The sequence below is a fragment of the Balaenoptera physalus genome (genome assembly GCF_965194825.1).
Source record: "Balaenoptera physalus genome assembly, chromosome: 7".
NCBI lineage: Eukaryota > Metazoa > Chordata > Mammalia > Artiodactyla > Balaenopteridae > Balaenoptera > Balaenoptera physalus.
The window spans coordinates 53,243,391-53,268,672 of record NC_138886.1 but is presented as its reverse complement, the minus strand read 5'-3'; the positions used below and the strand labels follow the sequence as shown (position 1 = coordinate 53,268,672).

Below are 25,282 nucleotides of genomic sequence, written 5' to 3'. Positions count from 1 at the left end.
AGAGCCAGGAGGAAGCTGTATCAGCTTTTATGACCTAACCTTGAAAGTCACACAGCATCACTTTCTTTACATTCTCTTACTCAAGGTAGCCGCAAAGCATTGCCCAGGTGCCAAGAGAGGAAAAATGGACTCTATCTCTTGATGGGTAAGTAGCAAGTTGTACAAGAACATGTGGGACTGGAAATACTAACGTGGCCATTTTTGGAAAATACAACCTGCCCCAGTAAGTCCTCTCCTTTCTGATGTGGTCTGTACTACGTATCTACAGAGCAAATACGGAAAATTGCCCAGATCCTCTTGGCTGCCCAGCTGAATGTGAGTATTACAATTTCACCTTTACTCCAAAAACCATATTCTTGCATTGTGAAAGCTGTAAATTCTTATGTGAGAAACAAAAAGAATTTTAGTATTATAAGATTATATTTCCCACGCTTAGCACAACCATGGTTTTTAAAACAATTTCCCTGTGTACTGTCAAATTTGTCTTAACCTAAAAGGGAGATTGACACATTACAGGGATGGTGAAAGTCTACCTATATTGGTTGGACCCAGGAAGCTGGTGGGTTTGTATTATTTTTATCTCTGAGCTTGTCAAATACAACAAAAGCACACAGAAGAGAGATTCATGAAAATGAATGGTTTGCAATGGAATTTCACATATTCTTCTTAGATGCACATTGGTGTTATTACCTACCAGCCACACTATTCAAGACTATGTTAAGTTTATTTTTAAAAATTTATTTATTTTTGGCTGTGTTGGGTCTTCGTTGCTGCGCACAGGCTTTCTCCAGTTGAGGCGAGCGGGGGCTACTCTTTGTTGCGGTGCGCGGGCTTCTCATTGCGGTGGCTTCTCTTGTTGCGGAGCACGGGCTCTAGGCGCGCGGGCTTCAGTACTCGTGGCACACAGGCTTAGTTGCTCTGCAGCATGTGGGGTCTTCCTGGACCAGGTCTCTAACTCGTGTCTGGCAGGCAGATTCTTAACCACTGCACCACCAGGGAAGTCCCAAGGCTATGTTAAGTTTAATATGTTGAGAGTCAGATGCATTTCTCATTTTTTGTTAAGGTTTGAGTCAACTTACTCATTTGTATCCCTAGTGTCCTTGGTTCCCACTGGGGCATGCGTGCATAGAAAACATATTTACATATTTAGAGTGGCACCTAGAGAATTGTCAGAAAACATCCAATTAATGGAGTCTACTAAGTTCAAATCTCCTTTTACTTTATAGTGTGAATTATCCCCAAATCAGCTGTAAATTAGATCTGCAGGATTAGATCTGCAGGGATTCTAATTTTTAAAAACTCTATTACTGTTAATTTTTATTTCTTTGAACATAACCAAGTTCTTTCCTCATTTAAGAAGATGTGGTCATCATGTAACCAAAGACTTAAAAACTAAGCTCTTTTGATGATTGACATGTAAAACAAACAAAAAAGAAAAAAGAAAAAAACCAGACTTTCACATTGCCTTTTAAAGTGTGAAAACCAGCTTGTATTCATGGTTGGATAATCAGTCAAATTGAATTTTAACAAAGTTTTGCCTCCTAATATTTTCTTGCTTAGACTGAAGACAACCATGAGACATTTCGTTTTAGCTCAGTCAACATTTTGTTCTTCAGAAATTTGTTAAAGACTTGAAACTTTTTCCAGTCCGTTCTCTCCCATCACTACAACGCCAAAGTAACAAAAGGAGCAAGGTCAGTGCCTGTATCTTCCCTGAAACTGACAGCATAAATCGAATTCAGATACTGTGAGCCCAAATTCTTATGTTCATTGATGTATCCTTGTAAAGAACATTTACTGATATGTCCAGCTCAGACAATTATGCGAACCATCAGTTAAGACAATAAACATGATTGTTCTTCAGCTCACCTAGGGGAGCTTTTATAAAATACTGGTTCTTTGTTCCACTCCCCAAACATGCTGGCTCACAGGCCAAGTATGAGGCCAAGGAATCCATACTCTACAAAAGTTCCTCTTATGATTCTGGGTGTCAGCCCATGGTGGGAATGACTGAATGAGAATTTGCTAACTTTTAAAGTAACTTTTGTGAAGTAAGATGTTTTGCCTTGATAGAGTTTTTACAGCTCAAAACAAAGTGATATTATGTTTGAATTTCTATCCTTGTTACATTTTACAATAGGAATCCAGGCTTTATCTAAACTTTTATATATTGACTTTATAGTAGAAGCTACAGCTTTATTAAAAAAAAGGGGGGGGGGAGATTTAGTTCATAACTCTCATCATTATTTCCCTCTTTAGCTTTGTATTTGGGCTGAAATATATTTTATATGTAAATAATGTTACATATAATAGTAATTACTATCATTATCTGGTAAAATTTTTCTTTTACATCCTTTAGGCTCCTCTAGCTGGAGCTCATGAAATAAATGAAGAACTACAAACAATTAATTATGGTTAGAGGATATGAATGGGACATGCCTCATAAAAGTGGAAATTTTTGTATAGAGCCACAAAGGATACCTAAGATTTCTACAGATAGAGGAAACAGAATAAACAAAGGCACAGATGCTTGAAGTTGCCTGGCACATTCAAAGATGTGTAGCTAAGTGTAGCCAGGGTACAAGATAATGGGAGATATCCATGGCTTAAAATATTCAATCTTCAGCGGTGGGGGCAAAGAATTCTATCTCGGTTCTATTTCCAATTGTCTGGAGTGGCTTTTTGAAAAAGTATGTTAAGATGGATTCTGAGGATGCATCTGGCTCTGAGGTTGATTAGGGCTCAGCTGTGGCCAGAAGACCGGGCAACAGAAAATCAGTGTATTTTCTATTCCTAGTCTATGTGCTGTAAATTTTGGACATGTATTCTTGATCTTAGTGTTTTCTTCCACACTTTCTCTTAATTTGGTATATACATTCAATGTCTTTGTCCTGCTTTTAATTCTCCCTGTGGTATCTTAGATTATATATTGATCTTTGAGGGGTTCATGAAATACTGATCCTTTGAGAAAGGTGTTTTGTTTTGTCTTTGGCTTCCCTTCTAACCCTGTGGGTGGGCACTGTGAGTGGACTTTGCTGGAACATATTGAAGTGGTGAGAACTAGATGACTACAACCCAGTGTTCGCTTCTGAATTTCTGAATCAGTGATGGAGTTAAAGGGTGACTGATGAACTGTTAAGCTAATTGGCTGCATTTATGGATTTCTATTTAAAAACCGATGGGGCACAGACATGTTTTTCTCCAGAAGAAAAAGAGCTAACATAGAAATTAGGTCCTACTTCAGTTTTACCAAGAAAGTTTACACTGATTGTCAAAGCACCTGTATTATTATACATGTAAATATTGATTGATCTAATCAATTTACCAGTTTTCAGAAACAAATCTGAATACCTTACGTGCTGCAAGGAAATTTTAAAATGCATATTTACTTCTTCAAAACTAATTTCTGTGAAAGCTCTTTTTGTTGTTCCCACTTCTTTTGGTTATATCTAGCAGTCTCATTTGGACAAAATATATAGGCTCTTCGTTAATATTACTTGAAGACTTTATATTTAATTAGCATGTGTTTTCACTTCTAAGACTTTCTTGGGGCCACATTTTAAGACTCTAAAATCGGGCTATGTGCATTGTCATCTCTGTGAACATTTCATGTCGCATTTTCCCTGTCTTTTCCTTCTCCCACCTCCCCATACCAAAAAGCTGTTAATAAATCTATGCTGCTTGGCTATTTTAGAATCGAGGAAGTGTGGAAAGTGCATGCGTGGAGGATGGATGACTTTCTTTGATTTTGCCGAAAGGAGAGAATGAGAACATGATAAATAAGGCCGAAGAAGAATTGCTTTGACTGGAGATTTCGAAACCGTATCTCCCTCTTCCCCTGCGTTTTGAATGTGGCTCCGTGTACATCTGAAAGCTGGAGGTTGGGCATGACTTTTTCTGCAGTGTCTTAAAGGAGCAAAAAATGAGGGATCAGCTGCTTACAATCACTTTATTTCCAATATTTTAAAATTGGTTTAGTAAGCTAATGACGTCAATCATTGCTGGTGCTAGAGGGAACATTTTTACCTAGAGAGAGAGATTAAAAACCGTAGAAAGTTAAGTCAAGTCTTTTCTAAAAATTTTTATATTGGAGTACAGTTGATTAACAATGTTGTGTTAGTTTCAGGCGTACAGCACAGTGATTCACTTATACATATACATGTATCCATTCTTTTTCGAATTCTTTCCCCGTTTAGGTTATTACAGAAGATTGAGCAGAGTCCCCTGTGCTGTACAGCAGGTCCTTGTTGGTTTTCTATGTTATATATGGCAGTGTGTACACGCTCTGCCCCTCTGGCTCCTGCATACCCACTGCCACTGCCCAGACGTCCTGCATCCTTCTCCAGGACACTTCAGGTAACGCCTGTGTTCATTCACTATCCTGCAGAGAATGTTCTTCCTCCAGTGTTCTCCATTCAGGTGAGATCACCAATTTTCAGAAAAACAGGTATGATCTTTAAAAAAATGTTTTTTAAATTTTTATTTAAATATAGTTGATTTATACTGATGTGTTAGTTTCAGGTGTACAGAAAAGTGATTCAGTTATATATAGGGATATAGCTATATATATATATTTTTAGATTCTTTTCCATTATAGGTTATTACAAGATATTGAGCATAGTTCCCTGTGCTTTGCAGTAGGTCCTTGTTTGTTATCTATTTTATATATAGTAGTGTGTATATTTTAATCCCAAACTCCAATTTATCCCTCCCCCCCACTTTTCCTCTTTGGTAACCATATTTCTAAGTCTGTGAATCTGCTTCTGTTTCATAAATAAGTTCATTTGTACCATTTTTTTAGATTCCACATATAAGTGATATCATATATTTTGTCTTTCTCTGTCTGACTTACTTCACGTAGTATGATAATCTCCAGGTGCAAATGGCATTATTTCATTCTTTTTTATGGCTGAGTAGTATTCCATTGTGTATATGTACCACATCTTCCATTCATCTGTTGATGGACATTGAGGTTGCTTCCATGACCTGGCTATTGTAAATAGTGCTTCAATGAACATTTGGGGTGCACATATCTTTTGTTTTTGAATTTTATTTATTTTATACAGCAGGTTCTTATTACTTATCTATTTTATACATCTTAGTGTATTTATCTATTTTATACATCTTAGTGTATATATGTCAATCCTAATCTCCCAGTTCATCCCACCACCACCCACTGCCCCTGCTTTCTCCCCTCAGTGTCCATACGTTTGTTCTCCACATCTGTGTCTGTTTCTACCTTGCAAACTGGTTCATCTGTACCATTTTTCTAGATTCCACATATATGCGTTAATATACATTTGTTTTTCTCTTTCTTACTTCACTCTGTATGACAGTCTCTAGATCCATCCACGTCTCTACAAATGACCCAATTTCGTTCCTTTTTATGGCTGAGTAATATTCCATTGTATATATGTACCACATCTTCTTTATCCATTCATCTGTCAATGGACGTTTAGGTTGCTTCCATGTCCTGGCTATTGTAAATAGTGCTGCAATGAACATTGGGTGCATGTATCTTTTTGAATTATGCTTTTCTCCAGATATATGCCCATGAATGGGGTTGCTGGATTATATGATAGCTCTATTTTTAGTTTTTTAAGGAACCTCCATACTGTTCTCCATAACAGCTGTACCAATTTACATTCCTACCAACAGTGCTGGACGTTTCCCTTTTCTCCACACCCTCTCCAGCATTTATTGTAGATTTTTTCATGATGGCCATTCTGACCAGTGTGAGGTGATACCTCATTGTAACTTTGATTTGCATTCCTCTAATGATTAGTGATGTTGAGGATCTAGCCATCTGTATGTCTTCTTTGGAAAAATGTCTATTTAGGTCTTCAGCCCATTTTTTGATTGGGTTGTTTTTTTGATATTGAGCTGCATGAGCTGTTTGTAAATTTTGGAGATTAATTCCTTGTCCATGGCATTGTTTGCGAATATTTTCTCCCATTCTGAGGGTTGTCTTTTCATCTTATTTATGGTTTCCTTTGCTGTGCAAAAGCTTTTGAGTTTAATTAGGTTCCATTTGTTTATTTTTGTTTTTATTTCCATTACTCTAGGAGCCAGATCCAAAACGATATTGCTGCGATTTAGGTCAGAGTGTTCTGCCTCTGTTTTCCTCTAAGAGTTTTACAGTATCAGGTCTTACATTTAGGTCTTTAATCCATTTGGAGTTTATTTTCGTGTATGGTGTTAGGGAGTGTTCTAATTTCAGGGAATTTTAAAGGTTGTCCCATCCTGCCATATCCTCTAAAAACCTTCTTCCAGCTTTAGGTCCAGAGTTCTGCTTGATAATTCCTCAGCCTCATGAATATGGGAAGTTCTTAGACACTTCCTGCCCCATTACTTCTGACCTTAGAGTAGCAACCTTTAAGCCAAGTTAAATCTTCTAGTTGCCATAGACAGATAAGTTGCTTAATGCTCAGCAAAGCAGAGGAGATATTTGGGGGTCAGACAGACTGCAGTTCAAGCCTCAATTCTGCCATGTCTTAGATGTGTGACTGGTCAAGTTACTCAACCTCTCTGAGCCTTATTCATTCATTCAAAAAATCATCAGTATAAATGAGGCTTGCACATAAAGTGCCAGCACTAGCCTGGATGCTGAGTGTACATTGCTAAACAAAACAGACATATAGTCCCTGCTCTCTAAGAGCTTAGCTCAGGAGGATACTTGAGAATGAGTTGACAAACCAGGACATAAGTTCTCCGGTAGGGGTAGCCCAGGCTTGGAAATGCAGGCAAAACTTTTGGAGAAATTACACCAAAGCTGAAATGCAAATAATCACTAGGGGTAGTCAGGTGGTGAGGAATAATCACGAGTGCCTTAACTTTCTTCCCTGTACAATGGGGACACACCTACATAGAAACCATGAATATAACACACCAGAACTGTGCCTGGCAGGTCAGTATTGGGCCAGAAAACATGTATTGAATAGGTACCATCCTAGGCAATGGGGATGTGAAAATGAGTAGGATGCTGGCTCTGTGCTCCTGGGTCTTAGAGGCCTGGGGTCTACCTCTAGCTGCGTAGGGCTGCCTCTATTACTGCTCTTGTCCCACTGTATATTGTACTTGCCTGTTCTCATGTCTGAGTATGAGACCATGAGCTTAGTGAGGCCAGGAATGCTTCTCTCTTATCCACTGTCATATCTTCAACGCTGAGCAGTTCCTAGTGGACCTTGGCTCTTCTTCTTATCCACCGTGGCTGAGGTGGTAGGTTCCCTGTCTCATCATCTCTCCCTTACCTTTTCAGCTTACACCTGCCCAACTTTCAACTGCTCTCCCCACTGCTTTTATTTGCCTGAAGGTTTGCTCTGGCTGATGAGGTCCACTCAGCTCACTAGTAGGGGAGGGAAGCTGGGAGTGCAGGAGAATTAAGGCCCACCCCAGCTGCTCTCAGCAGCTTGGGGTGTAGTTGGTGTATAAATAGCTCAGCTCCTAGGCGCTGGGGTGACTCTGAGACATATCTTCTACACTGGCTCCAAGTCCCCCTTAGAGGATTTAGATCCAGTTACCTCATAGCAATAACTTGATCGATAAGTTACCCTCCCTTCCTTATCTTACTTTCCCCACTTCCTTACCAGTGATTCCTAGGATTTTTCACAACTCCCAAAGAAACCACTTACACTTGAATCCTTGTCTCAAGGTCTACTCAGGCATCCAAATCTCTATCGTATATTTAGGGAATTCTGCCTATAAAGAGCCCATCTCCCAGGACAGGAAGGGAAAATGTCAGATACACTTGTGGCCAGGGTTGGGCACATGACCTGGACATTGAGCATCAGATGTACCCATCTCCACACTCTCTAAATTGGAAGCTAATGTCATGAAGAAGTAGGAGATGCCCAGATTTGATTCTGTTGACAGACGGTAGCAGAGACAACAGTTTGAATGGTACCTTGCAGCATCCAGTGTTGGTGGCACACATGGCACGACCCAAGACATCGAGCATGGCTTCCCCCACACAGTGTCGCTTGGAGATTTTCGAGCACTGCTCCTTCCCTTGTAGTCTCCGAGCCGGGTTCTGGGGTCCTCTCGGAGATTCTTTGATCTCTCCAATAGCTTTCGTGATAAAATCCTTTTCTGCCAACGTGTCAAGGTTGGTTTCTGTAGCTTGTAGCTAAGAAGGGTGTCTGTGTGAGTCAGGACAGAGCCAGGAAAACAGTCCTCTAAATCTTGCAAGCAGATGGGATTTAATACAGATAATTGGTTAAAAGGGTGATGGAAAAGCTGGCAAGCCAAACAAGGAGAAATGAAGCAACCCACAGGTCAGTAATAGCTGGAAGCTGCTACCACCACTAGGGCTGGAGGGGCAGTGGAGGAAGCGAGCCCATCATCTGACAGGAGCTAGAACCATGTAGGGGCTGCCTGGAGGGGTGACCAGAGGGATCCAGGACCTGAAGCTCACAGGAAGGGTGGGCAAGAGGGAGAGGTCTTCTTTCTTTTTCCCTCCCTCCAATTTTACACCGTACCTCCCATAAGTTGTAAGTAATCACCAGACGCTAGAGGGCAAAGGAGCCTATAATACACAGCAGAACAGGGGAAGAGCCAGCAATAGACCTCAAAGCCAACAGGCAATTGACATGCCCATGTGCTAGGAGCTCAAATGCTTTTTGGCTGAATGAGTGAAGAGAATAACCAAGGAGAGGGCTGGCACCAGAACCTTGTGCTGTACCAACTCTTAAAAGAATAGGGAAATAAGAGGATTTCCCTTAAGCAGCAGCAATCAGAGAGAAAGGAGGAAAATGAGGCAAGAGTAAGGCCCTGGATGTCTTGGCTCTGAAGCAATCAGCTCGGCCAGACTCCTAACTGGACATCCACCAACTAGACCTGTGAATTATTCATCAAGTCTAGACAGGAGACTCAGAGCGCTTATCCAGGAGCTTTGAGTATCGTAGCTTCTAATCCAGGCTATTCCCTGGGTAACGTGGGTTATTAAGTGAGGGTAACAGTGCTTGCCCACTTTCACTGGGCAAGGTAAGAAGCAACGAATGATGAAGGGTTTTAAATACTGGGCAAAATAGAGAAATGAGTCGCAGCAAGAATCTTGATAACCAAGAGATGAGCGCATTCACGTACAGTTTGAATTGATGGTATTGTCCTCGATGAATTCCATGAATAAATGGAATGTAATTGTCCTCGATGAATTCCATGAATGAATGGAATCTCTTTGTTAGTGGCAGTGCATAAGAGGAAGCAAAGGTCTGTGTTTGGATTTGTGAGAAGGAACATGGCATACAGGCAAAGCTTCTAGGCCAATGCCAGCATAGGATGGGCACTTTATAAATATTTGTTCCCTTCCTCAGTCTCCCTTCTTTTTATCATAGCTCTAACCTAGAGGGGAAAAAGTGAGAAAGTGAAATACTGTCTAGAAAAAATGGCTGGGGTGAATTCCTTTTATAGGAAAATGCTTAAAGGAATTAAAACCCAAATTCCTGCTTATTGTTAAAACACCAGAAATCCATGGGCATTGTAAATCCAAGGCCATTTACTCAGGATTTCAGATGTTCTAAAAAAATTCATCTGCACTTATTTTGTTTCTTAAAGAATCCTCGCTTCCCATGGGTGCCGTGAAATGTCTGTTGGTTTCTATTTTCTGTGGGATTTCATTCTCAGGTGGTGTCTTGGTGTTTCTGTGACCCAAGCAAGGAGTCCCGTGACTTTACCACACTCTTTCTTCTTGACACAGCTGGAAATATGAGCACCTCAAGGCCCACTGCAAAAGGAGCCGGGCCTCTGCCATGGGTCAGCAGCAGCCAGGAGGGTTGCCAAGATACGGTACGAAACACAAGACCCCTACGTCTCCCTCTGGGTTGCTGGAGCAGCTTTCTTGAACTCAGCTGTTGAAATTTCAGTTCCTTCACGGAAATCCAGACACATCTGTCCCCCCAGATAGGAAAGTGCTTATTAAGTGACTTCCTCCATGCTGGCTAGTCGTGTGGTTTTATTCAGCCCTTAAAGACAGTGTGGGAGCTGAGTACCACAAGGATACCTGAGTACCCGGGATGAAGGCAAAGCCCAGGGATGGGTCACTGGGGTGGAAGCGTGCCAGCCAGCATTGATACCTGGGGGCGGTCGTCAGGGTACGCACCGCTGGGCTCGGCTTTGAAACGTCAGCTGGCGCCCAGGCAATCTCAGGTCTCACTTAAGCTTCAACCTCTACGCCGTCTCTCTCATTCTTCTACTTGTCATGGACACAATCCTTTTCATCTGTTTAATTTCAGAGCACAACAGGGATGTTGATTGCTTTATTTATGTGTTGGTCAGATGCCTTCAAATATCAATTTTGTCATGACTTGCTGTTTTAGAAACTACGATTTCAAACCAAAATGTACTTTTTTTGTTTTTTTTAAATGAATGGTGGTAGTGTCGAGCCAAGCTTATCCTATGTCCTAGGCGGTGGAGGTCAAAAAGGGAAGCTCTCCCCCATGAATCTTTAGGATTAGGTTGCCCTTCAGGCCCTATCCCAGAGCGGAAAAGAACCTTCCCAGAATAGGCGAGACCCATGTTCGGGGTTTGTGCGATGGAACGCTAAGGAGGGAACTCTTCCCTTCCTTCCTAGCATTGTTCCCAGCAGTGCCAACCCCATGGTGGACCCCTAACCCTCAGGCCCCTCGTGGAAGCTGGTGCTCTGGAAGCCCAGCAGCAGCCCCTGGTCCCCCTGCGTCTGTCTCACTCACTCAGTCACTTATCATGGTACCCAAAGGGCCATCATTACCCATGTCCTGTTCTTTCAGGACTATGTTAAACATATTTCTTCGTTCATTTTAATATTTAATTCCTCATTCTACATAGAATGCCTACCTCTAATTCACTTCCTATTGTGGTAAAGAGTTATCTCATATCCCTTTACCCTTCCTCCATCCTTCTAATTTTTTACACTGCAGTTTTTACTATTTGTATTATCTATCTGACAATGGAATATTCACTGTTGAGCCAAGGAGTCTATTATCATTACGTTTCCTTTCTTACTCAATTGTTAATTTTTTTTTTTCCTAGAGCTGATAAATTACTTATGTTTTAAAAATGTGCTTACTTTTCTCTGTACACGTTGTTAATGTTTTCTCAGCCCCTCTGAGAGCCCGTAATATTCAAAACACTATTTTAACACATTAAGTAGAGTAATGGATTTAATTTTTTAAGAAACTCTGTGTGGTAGGTACATGACAATCCACATTTTATAGATGGGAAACATGAAGCACGGCGAGGCTGCCTGTGCTTCATGGAGATGTAAGATCATTGTGGCAGAGGCAGCATTTGAACCCGGCCCGTCTGGCTTTTGTATCCACATTCCCAAACTCAAGCAGCACAGCCTTTGAGAAAACTTTCTACACAAGCAAATCTACCCGATAAGCAATTGGTTAATTTTTTTTTTTTACACTAGAACTCTTTTCTCCTGCATGTCCCCGCGCTCTCATTTTCATCTGGATTGCTTGTTGGCTATACCTGTACCTGCTGTCCTAGTAGGATTTATTTTCAGTATTGTCAAGGGAATTTCCTATAGCGCCTTTCTGTACTGATTCCTCATTTTCTGCATATCACTTCTTCTTTTTGGTGTACCTTATTGCTTTAGGGGGAAGCCAATCCTTTAGAAGACTTCTTGAGAAAAGGTGAATGGGAGACAAATAATTTTTAGATCTTAGAAAGTGTATTCTAGTTTGATAGCCCTGGGTATAGTGTTCACTGTCCTCTTATCCTTGATTGTTTATATGTGACCTGTCTTTTTCCCTTTCTCGAATCTTCCTGGTATTCTGAAATTTTACAACAGTGGTTGGTATTTTTTATTTTTTGTGCTGGGTGCTCAGGAGGACTTTTCTGCAGGTCCAGAAGATGTTCCTGTACGATTTCTCTTGACATTTTTCTCTTGTGGATCCTCAGGGTAGGCTGTTGGGCCTCTTGGATTGGCCTTCTAGTTTCATCTTTTTTTCTGTCCCATTTTTTTTTAAAGGTTTTGAGGTATTTTCCTGTTTTCCATATATATACAATATGCATATAAATATATATTTATCCATGTAATTTTAGCTATCATATTTAAATTTCTAAGAACGCTTTCTTATCCTAATAATAATGTCTGCTTATTCCTTTTTCTTAATAGCATCCTGACCTTGTTTTAACGATAGCTTATCTTCTCTTTCTGAGGTCATTAAATATAATTTTTTAAAAATTTCCTTCTTTTTAGTGCGTTCTCTCTTTTTTTTTTTTTGAGTTTTCTTTCCTCCTTGCTTCTGTTTTGATGTCTCTTTTATGTTAGAGGCTTTCTTCAACTGTCAAGCAAGCACTGGTTTTCTGTTCATATTTTAAAAGGTAGAATGCTGGAAGCTCTGTGTGCTTAGACTTGGCTTATCAACTGTAAAGTGCACTGTAGAGTAACTGGGTGATGAGTTGGCTTTTTAATTGGGAGATTCCTACATGTCAGGACCTACAGAGTGTTCTCTAAGCACATGCGGTATTTATTTGTGTAAATTTGTATTGAAGTCTTGAGAAGATTGAGATAATTTCTATTACAGCAGCACAAACAACAAAAAAATTCACTGTGAGATATGTGGGTTCCTAAAGCTCTTCCTGCTATTTCTGCAACTTGGACTCTATCTCCCCACCATATTGCTTATCATGGTCTCCTCTCCGCACTATTAAACTCTTACTCATTTTAAGGTAGAGCTATTAGGTTCATGCTGACCTATGTCCTCAGAATTCTCTTTCTATCCCTAATCAGCTTTACGAATTCTTTTCCTACATGAAGACAGTTCTAGCCCAAAGAAGAATCATTCTTAAGTTTGTGTCACATACCCAACTGTTAGAGGTGAAAACTCTAGTAGTTACATGATAGCTATCAATAAGCTTGACTTCTGGACTGGTGCCAATTTACACATAATCCTTATTTCTGTAATTACTGCATGCATGTAGATCCATTCTACGCATCAAGATAATTACATTTCAGTGACTCTGCTGAAACCACATCTTTCTTTATCCTCTTGATGCTTGAGATTTTCTCCATATTGGGACAGTCACACTAGAATGTCCTGCTCCCGGACTTTCAATTTAACGCTCTAGACCTCTCGTCAAACCTATTGTTGAGAGTTCCTCCCCAAGCCCTCAAGGTTATAGAAACTAGTTGCAGACAGAGCTGGATCCTTAAACATGATTTCCTTTGTGTGGAATCAAATACTTGATTTTTCTGGTATTATTGTAACTTGACCTCCTAGCAGCATTTAATACACTGGATTGGTTTCTGCTTCTTAAAGTTTCCCTGGATACCACATTCTCCCAATATTGTTGCTATCTCCTATCACGTTGGCCACTCTTTTCTCTCCTCCTGTGTTAGGTCCACCTCCTCAAGCTGACCTCTAATGTAAGAGTGCTTCAGGATCCTGTACTCACCTCTTCTCTTCTGTCTACCAGGTCTCTTGAGGTGATTCCATCTAGTCCATATTTTTACGCTAATGACTCCCAGACATTTATCTTTAACTGTGTTGTATCCCCAGGACTCCTGACTCTAGTTGCCTACTTGACATCTTCATACAAATGTTCAGTAGACATCTAGTGCTTAGCATGACCCATACAGAACTCTTGAGTCACTGCTGTCTGGATAACATCCTAACTACCCCTTACATACCTCTTTCTTCCCATTTTGGAAAAGGGCACCAAAATCCAGCTACTTGCTCAAGCTCCAAATCTGACAATTACCCTTGATTCATTTCTTTCACTTTACCCACAAAAGCTATTTATCTACAAACACTATGGGTTCTACTCCCATAAATACGTTGAATCTGTCCAATTCTCTGCATTTTCTTGACTCTTACCTTAGACAAAGACATCATAATATTTCTTCTAGGCTACTGCAGTAGCTTCTTACCTGGAATCCCTGCTTCCAAGCTTGCACATAGCAACTGTAGTAAACTTTTAGAAGCATAAATCAGATCACGCCACTGCTTAAAATCCTCCAAGTCTTTATGATTTACAGAACCATACATGTTCTGGCTCTTGTCTACCAACCCTTCCTTTCGTTCCTCACAACACCAGGCTCATTCGTTCCCTAGAGTTTTTGAACCAGCTCTTCCTCTGCCTAGAATGAGCTTCTCTCTCATTCTCACAGGGCACATTCAATATTCTCATCTTATCTAAAAAGTCACCTCCTCAGAGAATCCTTCCCAGGGTACCCACCTAGAGTACTTATTCAGTCATTTTCTCTACCATCAGCCTATTTTAATTCTATGGATAACACTTATTACTCTCTAATATTTTTCTTACTTGTTTGCTTATTGGCTGTCTAATGCCCACCACTCCTTGAGAGAGGCGACCTCATCCATCTTTACCCAACTAGTATCATCAGTGCTTGGAACTAAAAAAAAAAAAAAAATCACTCTGTTCCTATTTGTTGAGTGAATGGATTAACAGATGGCCTTAGAGGACATCTAGTCCAACTTCCTCACTTTTAGAGGTGAGAAAACCAGAGAGAAAAGCGACTTGCCAAAGATGATGTAGTTATCAGGCTATTTGGCTTATTGTTTTAAATTTGTTCATTGTTGTTATAGTGACCTCAACTACATCCCAAAGCAACTATCTTTATACTCTTGGCTCCACCAATTTCACTAGTTCATCATCTCACCTTAGGGGCATATCTTATTAGCATTATCCTACCCAAGGGTGTTTTGGATAGGAGCCAACTATACGTTCTATTGTGTCAGTTGCCATTAACACAGGTCATATTTTTCCTGGGGCAGTTATAAGCTTTGTTTATAAACTTAAAGAACTGACTTTTTGGCTGTTCTCACCTGCTGACCCACTAAAAACCCACCTTTTTACCAAGCTAGATACCTGATAGTGTTTATGTGTAGGGTAGAATTATAAATCTATTTTGTCATCATGTTAGTGGCCCAGTTTACAGGGTAATCGTGGTTTGGCAGAAAGACCTTTGCCTTGGGAAACCTGGTTTTTCATCCATTCTATTGCTCAGAAGCTGTCTGAGCTTAAGCAAGTCCTTAATACTCTAAGCTTCAATTTCGTAGCCTGTCCAGCTTTGCCATGAGCAGGGAAAAAACAACAACAACAAAACCCAAAAAAACCAATAACCACTCTCTCTTTCCTTTTCTTCTTTTTTTTTTTTCTTCTATTTTTTGCTCGCACAGCATGCAGGATCTTTCCGGGATCTTAGTTTCCCCGACCAAGGATGGAACCCATGCTCCCTGTAATGGAAGCACAGTGGCTTAACCACTGGACCGCCAGGGAAGTCCCTCTCTTCACTTCTTTATTTGGAATAATAAATATGAAAATTCACTTCACAGGGATTAAGTGAACTTATTAATAAACCAGTTAGTTGGATTAAATCAGCTCATGAATGTGAAAACATTTTGCTAAGTGTAAAATGCATTACAGATACAAGGGATTAAATGTAAGGGATTGCTTACATTAATCAGTTTCTAATGTATTAAATATACAGCTGTCAGTAATTGTGATTTTGGTTAAGTCCCTGTTACATGTCAAACTTTCAAAACAAGTGTCTTCTTATCCAGTATACTTTTGAATAATAATTTTAATTATTCTTTTTAATAAAAGTACTATGTTCACTGTAACTAATCCAAATGGTATAAAATGAAAATGGAAAAGTCTAGTCTGTCTTTCACCTCAAACTCCACAAGTATAAGCCCCAGACATAAGCAGTTAGCATTAGTTATTTTTAGCTACTATTATTACTAGTCATAATAGCTAACATAATAATAGTTTAGTACTTCACTGTGAGTCTGATGTTGTTATAAGCACTTTATATATGAACTTATTTTGGTGCTTACAATAACCCTATGGCTTAAATATTACTGTTATCCTCATTTTATACGTGAGCAAACTGAGGCACAGAGCTGGGAAGCTATTTGCCTAGTGTCACACAGGCATTTGAGCTCAGGCAGACTGGCTCCAAAGTTCACGCTCTCAGTCACTATAAACAAACAGTATATCTCGGACACCTTTCCATTTGCGTATATAGAGATCTACTGCGTAATTTTAGTACCTACAGAACACTCTATTGTGTGATGGAGCTTATCAGCTCCCAATTGATGAGAATTTTTATTCTCTTCCACTTTTTTCATTATGAGAAATAAACTGCTAAAAATTAAAAATTAAACTGCCATGGACAGCCTCATACTTTTGTGTGAGTGTGTCTATGGCATATATTTCTAGAAGTGAGTAGCTGAAACAAAGGACGTGTACGCTAAACTTTTTGAGCAACACCACCACGTTGCCTTCTGTAATGATTACTGATTTTCACCTGGAGTCTAGCAACCACCAGAATCACTGAGCCAACTGGTTATTTTTATGTGCTACTGTTTTTTTCTCTAATTGTGTTTTACATCTCATTGCTCTGCTGTTTGACAAGGAATTTTACCGTATGGTAAATATAGCATTTGGGGAAAGCTCCTCATATTCCTGTGGGGTGATGTCTCTGCTCCTGGGCGTAGGCTGAGCAGGAATCCAGGGACCTCCCTGCTTGTGCTGCCTTGTACCCGAGGCTCTGGAGAAATCACTGTGTGACTGTTCACCTTGGCTCAGCCTGAGAGCTACTGTGACAGATTTATTGGCTCTGAAACATTTATCCAAGCAGAACCTCTAAACCAATATACGTTTTCACTCCCATGCACGCTAGGGAGAGAAGGAGAGCTCTAAGGAGTGAAACTCCACAGAAATGTAGTCCACCCCGCACTTCACCCTTGGAAACTACTTGAGAAATGAAATTCATTTCTTCCAATCCCAGGTCTGTCTTTTTTTAACCAGTTTTTCTCAGTCGGTCGGTATGGAAAAGTACATTAATAAAAGGAAATTAACAAGGTCCTTCAATCAACTACTATTTCATTATTTGCTTTGTAAGAGAAAATAGTGAATAGTCAGTCTATGGTTCTTGCCTCCAAGAAACTTGCAATCTGCTCCAACCTTTGTAGGAATGGAGAATGGAGAAATGGCTTGAATTTATAAAGGAAGGAATTTAGAGCAATAAGGAAGAACATATAAGGAAAACTAGTAATAGTATTATCCATATTTTCCTGATGATAAAAATAAAGCTTAGCGAGATTATATGACTTAGCAGAGCTTACTCAAGTAGAAAAAGTTAAACAGTTCAAACTCTGGTTCCAGTTTCAAAGATCACATATTCTCTACTGCACTTGCTGGTGGTCTCCAAACCTGACTAATGCAGGTTTCTAGTTTCAACTACTTAGCATATTGACATCCTTCTGTGTACTACATGCACATAGAAATGCTGGATAAAATATAACAAAACTAAACTATTTTATATACACATTGCCAAGGAAGAAAAGGAGGGAGAGAGAAAGGAAATTCTTACAGGCCAAAAATAAAGAAGAATCTCATAACCGATATGGTAAGTGCCTGAGCTGACGCCAGAACAAAACAGAGGATATCAGACATGGCTATATGACCTAACAGCTAGGGGTTGTGGTTTTTAAACACATATCTAGAACAAAAGACTTGCCTTTGGGCCAGTGAAAGGTGAGGAGTCGGAACTGAAATTCATGCATAAAGCTAGGACCGAGGAAGAGCTGCTCCCACCATATCAGGGGACTATGAAACATCGTTCACTTACTACAAACGCAACTGGCAAAATTCTCACTGATTAGATATCTGGGTGGGAAAAAGTTCTGCACAATAAATGGCAAGTTAAAAATCTATGTTATGCACAGGTGTAGAATCCAAATTTTAGACTATTTTCATAGTATAGGAATCCCAGATGGAGATGTTTATGTAGATACTGGAAATATTTCAGTCCAGTGAAACTCTTGGAATCCTCAGAAAAATCAAATGTAAGACTTCTCTGAATGGTTACCACTAAATCTTACAGTACATACAGGGATTCCACAGGGAAATATAACCTAGCCGAAAATATGCTCACAATTAAAAAGTACAGATTAAATAAGAAAGTGGTTCACGACATGGGAGAGTCAGCAGATAGATACATGTGGAAGGAACAGCACCACAAGAACTTGAGATATAATGATCGAAAGCTATCTGTAAAGTAAGTATATTTACAATCATTGAAGAGATAAAGGGAGAAATAAAAACCCTCATAAAGAAAACCAGGGCATTAAAAAAGAACAGGCAGATATGAAACACAACCCAATAGAACGATTCAAAATGGAAAGTTGTGAATAAAATTAAACACAATGACCAATTTAAGAGCAGATTGGGACAGTTATAGAGACAATTGATGATATGAAAGATGTACCTGAGAAAATTACCCAGAGGGAGATAAAGAGACATGAAACCCAAAAGAGAGGTTAGGAGAAATGGAGGATTAAATTAGAAGTTTCAATTTGGGTCTAATGGGAATTTCAGAAGGAGAAAATGGGGAAGGGGCAATATTTTAAGTGAAAATGGCTATGAATTTTTCAGAACTAAGAAAAGCCATGAAACCTCAGACTGAAGAACCACACTGAGTCTTGCACAATATAGAAATCCACTGCTAATCCTGTGAAGACTGGAACACTGAAGAAAAACAAACTCTAGTTGAAAAGCAAGTAGAGAGAAAAGACAGATAACATGCAAAGGAACAATCATTAGAATAATAGAGGATATCAATGAAATAGAGACCAGAAGACAATTCTCACTTATCATCAGAATCACTTGAGAAGCACATTAAACTACAGTATTATGGTTTTACCCCAGATGCTTTGGATGTTGTTTAGGAATGTGCATTTTAAAAAGCTTCTCAGGTCATCCAGTATGTTTAAAGCCCTCTTTCCTTAGCACATAATACATAAACACATACATACGTTCGTATGCTCACACACATTGTTCTCTGCTGTATTTTAGTGAGATTACCCCTAAAAAAAAAAAAATGGAGAGGTTGGATCCATAACTAAGAATCCATGCTAAATGGTGCCAGAAGATGATCCCAAAAGAACAAGGCAAAGGAGTTAGTACAGGTGTCTCTGACCTCCGAAGTCTTTTCCCATTTCTGTCTTCTCCAGTGTACATATGACTAGAACCAGAGGACACATCATTCTGCCTCATACCTTCAGAATCCTGGGTGTGTGTTTGATGAGACTAATGAATGTTCCAAATTTTCAGAGTGTTTGGCAAGATATGCTTTCTCTCTTACTTGGTATATCATATTAAATACAAAAGAAACCTTAACCCACCAATATAAGAAATTTAGCCTACTTTACCTTTATGGACATCTGTTTTCAGATTAGTGGTTGTTTAACTCTTATAATAAAGGCTAACTCTACATTAAAGTAATACTGAGTGTAATTAGAATAGTTACAGTAGCCATACTTTTTGAACTAATAGCACAACTTCTAGGAATTTATCCTAAATACCCAAACACAAAAAAACCACATACACAAAAAAATTGCAGGCCAATATCACTGAAGAACATAGGCGCAAAAATCCTCAACAAAATACTAGCAAACCGAATCCAACAATACATTAAAAGGATCATACACCATGATCAAGTGGGATTTATCCCAGGGATGCAAGGATTTTTCAATATCCACAAATCAATCAGTGTGATACACTGCATCAACAAATAGAAGAATAAAAAGAATATGATCATCTCAATAGATACAGAAAAAGCTTTTGACAAAATTCAACACCCATTTATGATTAAAATTCTCCAGAAAGTGGGCACAGAGGGAACCTACCTCAATATGATAAAGGCCATATATGACAAACCCACAGCTAACATTCTCAATGGTGAAAAACTGAAAGCATTTCCTCTAAGATCAGGAACAAGACAAGGATGTCCACTCTCACCACTATTATTCAACATAGTTTTGGAAGTCCTAGCCACGGCAATCAGAGAAGGAAAAGAAAGAAAAGGAATACAAACTGGAAAAGAAGAAGTAAAACTGTCACTGTTTGCAGATAACATGATAATATACATAGAGAATCCTAAAGATGCTACCAGAAAACTACTAGAGCTAATCAATGATTTGGTAAAGCTGCAGGATACAAAATTCACAGAAATCTGTTGCATTTCTATACACTAAAGGTCAGAAAGAGAAATTAAGGAAACAATCCCATTTACTATGGCATCAAAAAGCATAAAATACCTAAGAATAAACCTACTTAAGAAGACAAAAGACCTGTACTCTGAAAACTATAAGATGCTGATGAAAGAAATCGAAGATGACACAAACAGATGGAAAGATATACCAATGTTCTTGGGTTGGAAGAATCAATATTGTCAAAATGACTATACTCACCAAGGCAATCTACAGATTCAATGCAATCCTTATCAAATTACCAAGGGCATTTTTCACAGAACTAGAACAAAAAATTTTTAAATTTGCATGGGAACACAGAAGACCCCAAATTGCCAAAGCAATCCTGAGATAGAAAAACGGAGCTGGAGGAATCAGATTCCCTGATTTCAGGCTACACTACCAAGCTACAGTCATCAAAACAGTATGGTACTAGCACAAAAACAGAAATATAGATCAATGGAACAGGACAGAAAGGCCAGAAATAAACCCACACACCTATGGTCAATTAATCTACAACAAAGGAGGCAAGACTATACAATAGAGAAAAGACAGTCTCTTCAATAAATGGTGCTGGGGAAACTGGACAGTTACATGTAAGACAATGAAATTAGAACATCTCTAACAACATACACAAAAATAAATTCAAAATGGATTAAAGACCTAAATGTAAGGCCAGCTGCTATAAGACGCTTAGAGGAAAACATAGGCAGAACACTCTTTGATATAAATCACAGCAGTATCTTTTTGGATCCACCTCTTAGAGTAATCAAAATAAAAACAAAAATAAACCAATGAGACCTGATTGAACTTAAAAGCTTTTAAGCCATAAACAGAATGAAAAGACAACCCACACAATGGGAGAAAATATTTGCAAACAAGGCGACTGACAAGGGATTAATCTCCAAAATATAAAAACAGCTCACGCAGCTCTATATCAAAAAAAACAAATAACCAATCAAAAAAATGGGCATGTGAACTAAATAGATATTTCTCCAAAGAAGACATACAGATGGCCAAAAAGTGCATGAAGAGATGCTCAACATCACTAATTATTAGAGAAATGCAAATCAAAACTACAGTGAGATATCACCTCACATGGGTCAGAATGGCCATCATCAAAAAATCTACAAACAATAAATGCTGGAGAAGGTGTGGAGAAATGGGGACCCTCCTACACTGTTGGTGGGAATGTAAATTGGTACAGTCACTATGGAGAACAGTATGGAGGTTCCTTAAAATACTAAAAATAAAACTACCTATGATCCAGCAATCCCACTCCTGGGCATATATCTGGAGAAAACCATAATTTGAAAAGGTACATGCACCCCAATGTTCATTGCAGCACTATTTACAAAAGCAAAGACATGGAAACAACCTAAATGTCCATCAACAGAGGAATGGATAAAGAAGATGTTGTACATATACACAATGGAATATTACTCAGCCATAAAAAAGAAAGAAATAATGCCATTTGTAGCAACATGGATGGACCTAGAGATGATCATACTAAGTGAACTAAGTCAGACAGGGAAAGACAAATATCATATGATATCACTTACATGTGAAATCTAAAAAAAAAATACAAATGAACTTATTTATAAAACAAACAGATTCACAGACTTCAAAACAAACTTATGGTTACCAAAGGGAAAACATGGGTGGGAGGGATAAATTAGCAGTTTGGGATTAACATATACACACTACTATATATAAAATAAATAATCAACTAGGACCTACTTTATAGCACCGGGAACTCTACTCAGTATTCTATAATAACCTATATGGAAAAAGAATCTGAAAAAGAATGGATATATGTATACATATAACTGAATCACTTTGGTATACACCTGAAACTAACAACATTGTAAATCAATATAAAATAAAAATTAAATTAAAAAGCCTATATATTCGAAGATATTCATTCCAGCATTATATAGATATATGTGGAAATCTGCAAGTCTCCAGAAGGGACAGAGGGCACTAAGATCTTGGCATACTGTTTCAGACACATGTAGAAATGCATTTGCTTTTTGGCTTGAACTCCTTACACATATATTTGTCTTTCCCTTTTCGATAGAAAATGCTTAGATAAATAATGCTATATCCACATGACAGAACTATGCCAGTTTAAAAATTATGTTTGAACAGATGGTTTACAAAAGAAATAAAAATGTACCACAAACACAAATATTTAACCTTATTAGTATTAAAGGAAATAATAAAATTTCCTTTTCACTCATCTGATAAAAATTAGTTTAAGAAAAAAAGATTGATAATACCCAGTGTTGGTGAAATTGTGGAGAAATGGGTATAACTTTGCCGTTGGTAGCATAAGTTGGTACATAGCTTCTAGACAGAAAGTTGGTAATATGTAATCAAAGTCTTAATTCTTTTTTTTTTTTTGCTCAGAAAATCCATATAGAAATATATTTTTAAAAAAATTGAACAAGTGTAACATTGTTTATATTATGAAAAAATTGGGAACAACTTAAATATCCCCAAATAGGAACTAATAAAATATGGTGCTATACAATGGAATATAGTTAGCAAAAATAATAATAATATATAGGTAATAATAAAAAATGAAAAATAGGTGTAATATTATAATTTTGTTAAATTATAGATCAGAACACATAAAATGCCAAGGAAGAGTTGTACTAAGAATTGGTAATGATTATCTCTGGGTGGTTGGAACTTATGGTTAGTTTTCTTTTTTGCATAGTATTGCTTATAAATTTTGCAATGAAATTTTATTTTTTTTTAACAAAAATAAGATACAATGGTTTGTTCATAAAAATTTTTACTGAGATAATACCGATTATGGCAAAAAAGATTACAACTATGTATAAATTAAAAGAATAAAGGATATAAATAAAGGAAAAAAGGAGGAAGGACTGAAAACTCTCTCCTAATAGCAGTTTTCTTCAGCCAGTGAAACATGGGGCAAATGTTTTCTACTTTTATGACTTTTTCATACTTTCTAATATATTACCAATTTTATTCTTCGAAGAACGAGTAGGAAATTTATTTTTTAAATATAAAATTGAACTTAATAAAGTAATCAGCATCTTTCCATCATATTTTACACACCTCTCTGCTCTGTCAAATGTCCATACTGAGTCCTAATGCCGAGTTTCTGGGCTCCAACCAGGCCACCACATTAGGTAAGTTTACATACAAATATTACTACTGAATTTATGATTTGAATCCTGAAAACAAAGGCTTGGAAACTTTTCTAGAATCCTCTCAGGAGTCTAGCAGGGAGCTGGGTGGGATTAGAACTGGCTGGTTTCCACTCAACATTCCATCTTAGTCTCCGGAGCGGATGGGGAGTGATGAGATCCTGGCACCACGGTTCCAGACCCAAGTTGTAGTGCATTGGCTTTTTGGCTGGAACTCCTCACACATATGCTTTGCCTTTCTGCGATCCAGCAGAGGGCTCCTCGCCTGCACCAGCCTGGATGTCAGCAGGTGGCCTGCTGGCCCCCACAGCCTTCTGCATGAATTACTGTGTGTGGTTTCTACACATTGAAACATGGAACCCACACACGTCCACACCTCCCTGCCCCCGCCCCCCGACATACACTCTGTATTCCATTAGAAGCCCGTTCCATTTGGCCACGATATTGGGCCACCGGCAGACCTTCTTCAAAGAATCACCAAGTTTCCATCTGCTAAGATACCATATTTCTTTTCCCCTTTCCAGATAAAGCACGCTCTCTGGTCCCTTTCCAACTCCTTGGTTCTTCCTCTCCAGTCCTGCCTTCGCAGAGCCACCTGAATGAACTGATCTTGTCACTCCATGGCCCTCGAACCTTCTGTGGCTTCCCATCACATTCAGGATAATATATGTATTCCTTGGATGGCTAGCCGGGTCCTTCGTGATATGCCCCCAACTTACCTAGTTAGCCCTCACTGTCACCACAGACTTCCCACCTTCCGCTCTTGCTCTAACACACTGTATTTGGACTTGACCTGCTTTCTCACTTGCCTCTGCTTTTCCACAGGTTGTTCCCTTGCCTTCTCCGCTTGGTCCCCCCGTCAATGCCTCCTTGTCTTTCAGAACTCAATTTGAGTGTCATCTCGACTGAGAGAAACCTTTTCTGCCTCTCCCTCCCTCCCTCTCACCTCCCTTGTCCCCCCATTCAGTCCAAGGCTCTCTCACACATGACCCCTACAAACAACTAAGAGTATTTGCTGGCCCATCTCTGTCCTTGATTGGGTCTTGAGGTCCTTGCAAGCTAAGGGCTGGGTTTTTCTATGACTTTATTCCAGTGCCTAGCCTACTTTCATCGTTTCCAGTCAATAGCAAGCGCTCAAAAATATACCCAGTAAAAATTTCACTCTTGGGTATAATCCCAACATATGCAAGACATGTACAAGAATGTTCAAAGCAACATTTTCTGGATTAGTCCCAAACTGTAAATAACCCAAATGTCTCGTAACCATAGAATGGGTAAGTAAATCACGGCATTTTAAATAAATAAATCCTATGCAACAGAGAGACTGACTGACTGAATATTGTGAATGAATTTCACAAACGTAATGTTGAGTGAAGGAAGCCAAAAATAAATGATGTATAATTCCATTTATATAAGCTCAAAAAGCAGGTAAAAGTTATATATGGTGTTAGAAATCATGAGAATAGTTACTCTCAAATGTACAGGGTAACTGATAGAAGGGGCATCTGGGACCCCAGTAGTGTCTACTTCTTGATCTGGGTGCTGGCTGTGGAGTTTTCATCCAGCTGTATGTTTATGATTTGTGCATGTATCTGTCTCTCATATTTTAATACAAATTTTAATTTAGAAAAGTTCCCTTTGTGAAACATGTTTCTCTGTGGCACTGACAGAAATGGGGAGTGTAGGTTTGACTCAAATGAATTTCCAGCTTGACTGATGCTCTTTTCCCCACTCAGAGCAGTGTTTCGTGGCAGAAAGGAAAATTTTAAAAAAAAAGGAAAATCTCTCCCATACAGAGTTTAGCATTTGCTTTAAATGTGATACTCAATGGTGTCAGCAGGTGTTAATTTGGATAGTTTGACTTCGCCACTTGAATTTCGGCAAACTCAAATAATTTTAGCATGAGTCAGGGTATAAATAAATAGCTATAATTGGAATTTCACTCTTTGCTGGCTATCTTCATCCTTCTGCTTTTAAGGCTTCTGTCACCGATAGGCATAAGCTTATTGGCATGCACACATCAGTCAAAAACCTTCCGTATACTTTGTTGATTCACAGTTCGCTGCTGCAGTTTAAAATTGGTTTTTTTCCTCTTGGTGTAAGGAT

At 38.8% G+C, this 25,282-nt stretch overlaps 1 protein-coding gene across 1 annotated transcript in view; it reads left to right on the top strand.

The window, feature by feature from the left end:
* Window positions 1-24,958, top strand: part of LOC309665182 (uncharacterized protein) — a gene marked incomplete at its 5' end in the record, with an annotated part of 137,829 nt that extends 112,871 nt beyond the window's left edge. The window contains 3 exons of the mRNA XM_082471396.1: window positions 86-3,880; window positions 4,197-4,356; window positions 15,132-24,958. The remainder of the gene's footprint in view (window positions 1-85; window positions 3,881-4,196; window positions 4,357-15,131) is intronic.
* Window positions 24,959-25,282: the final 324 nt, after the last annotated feature.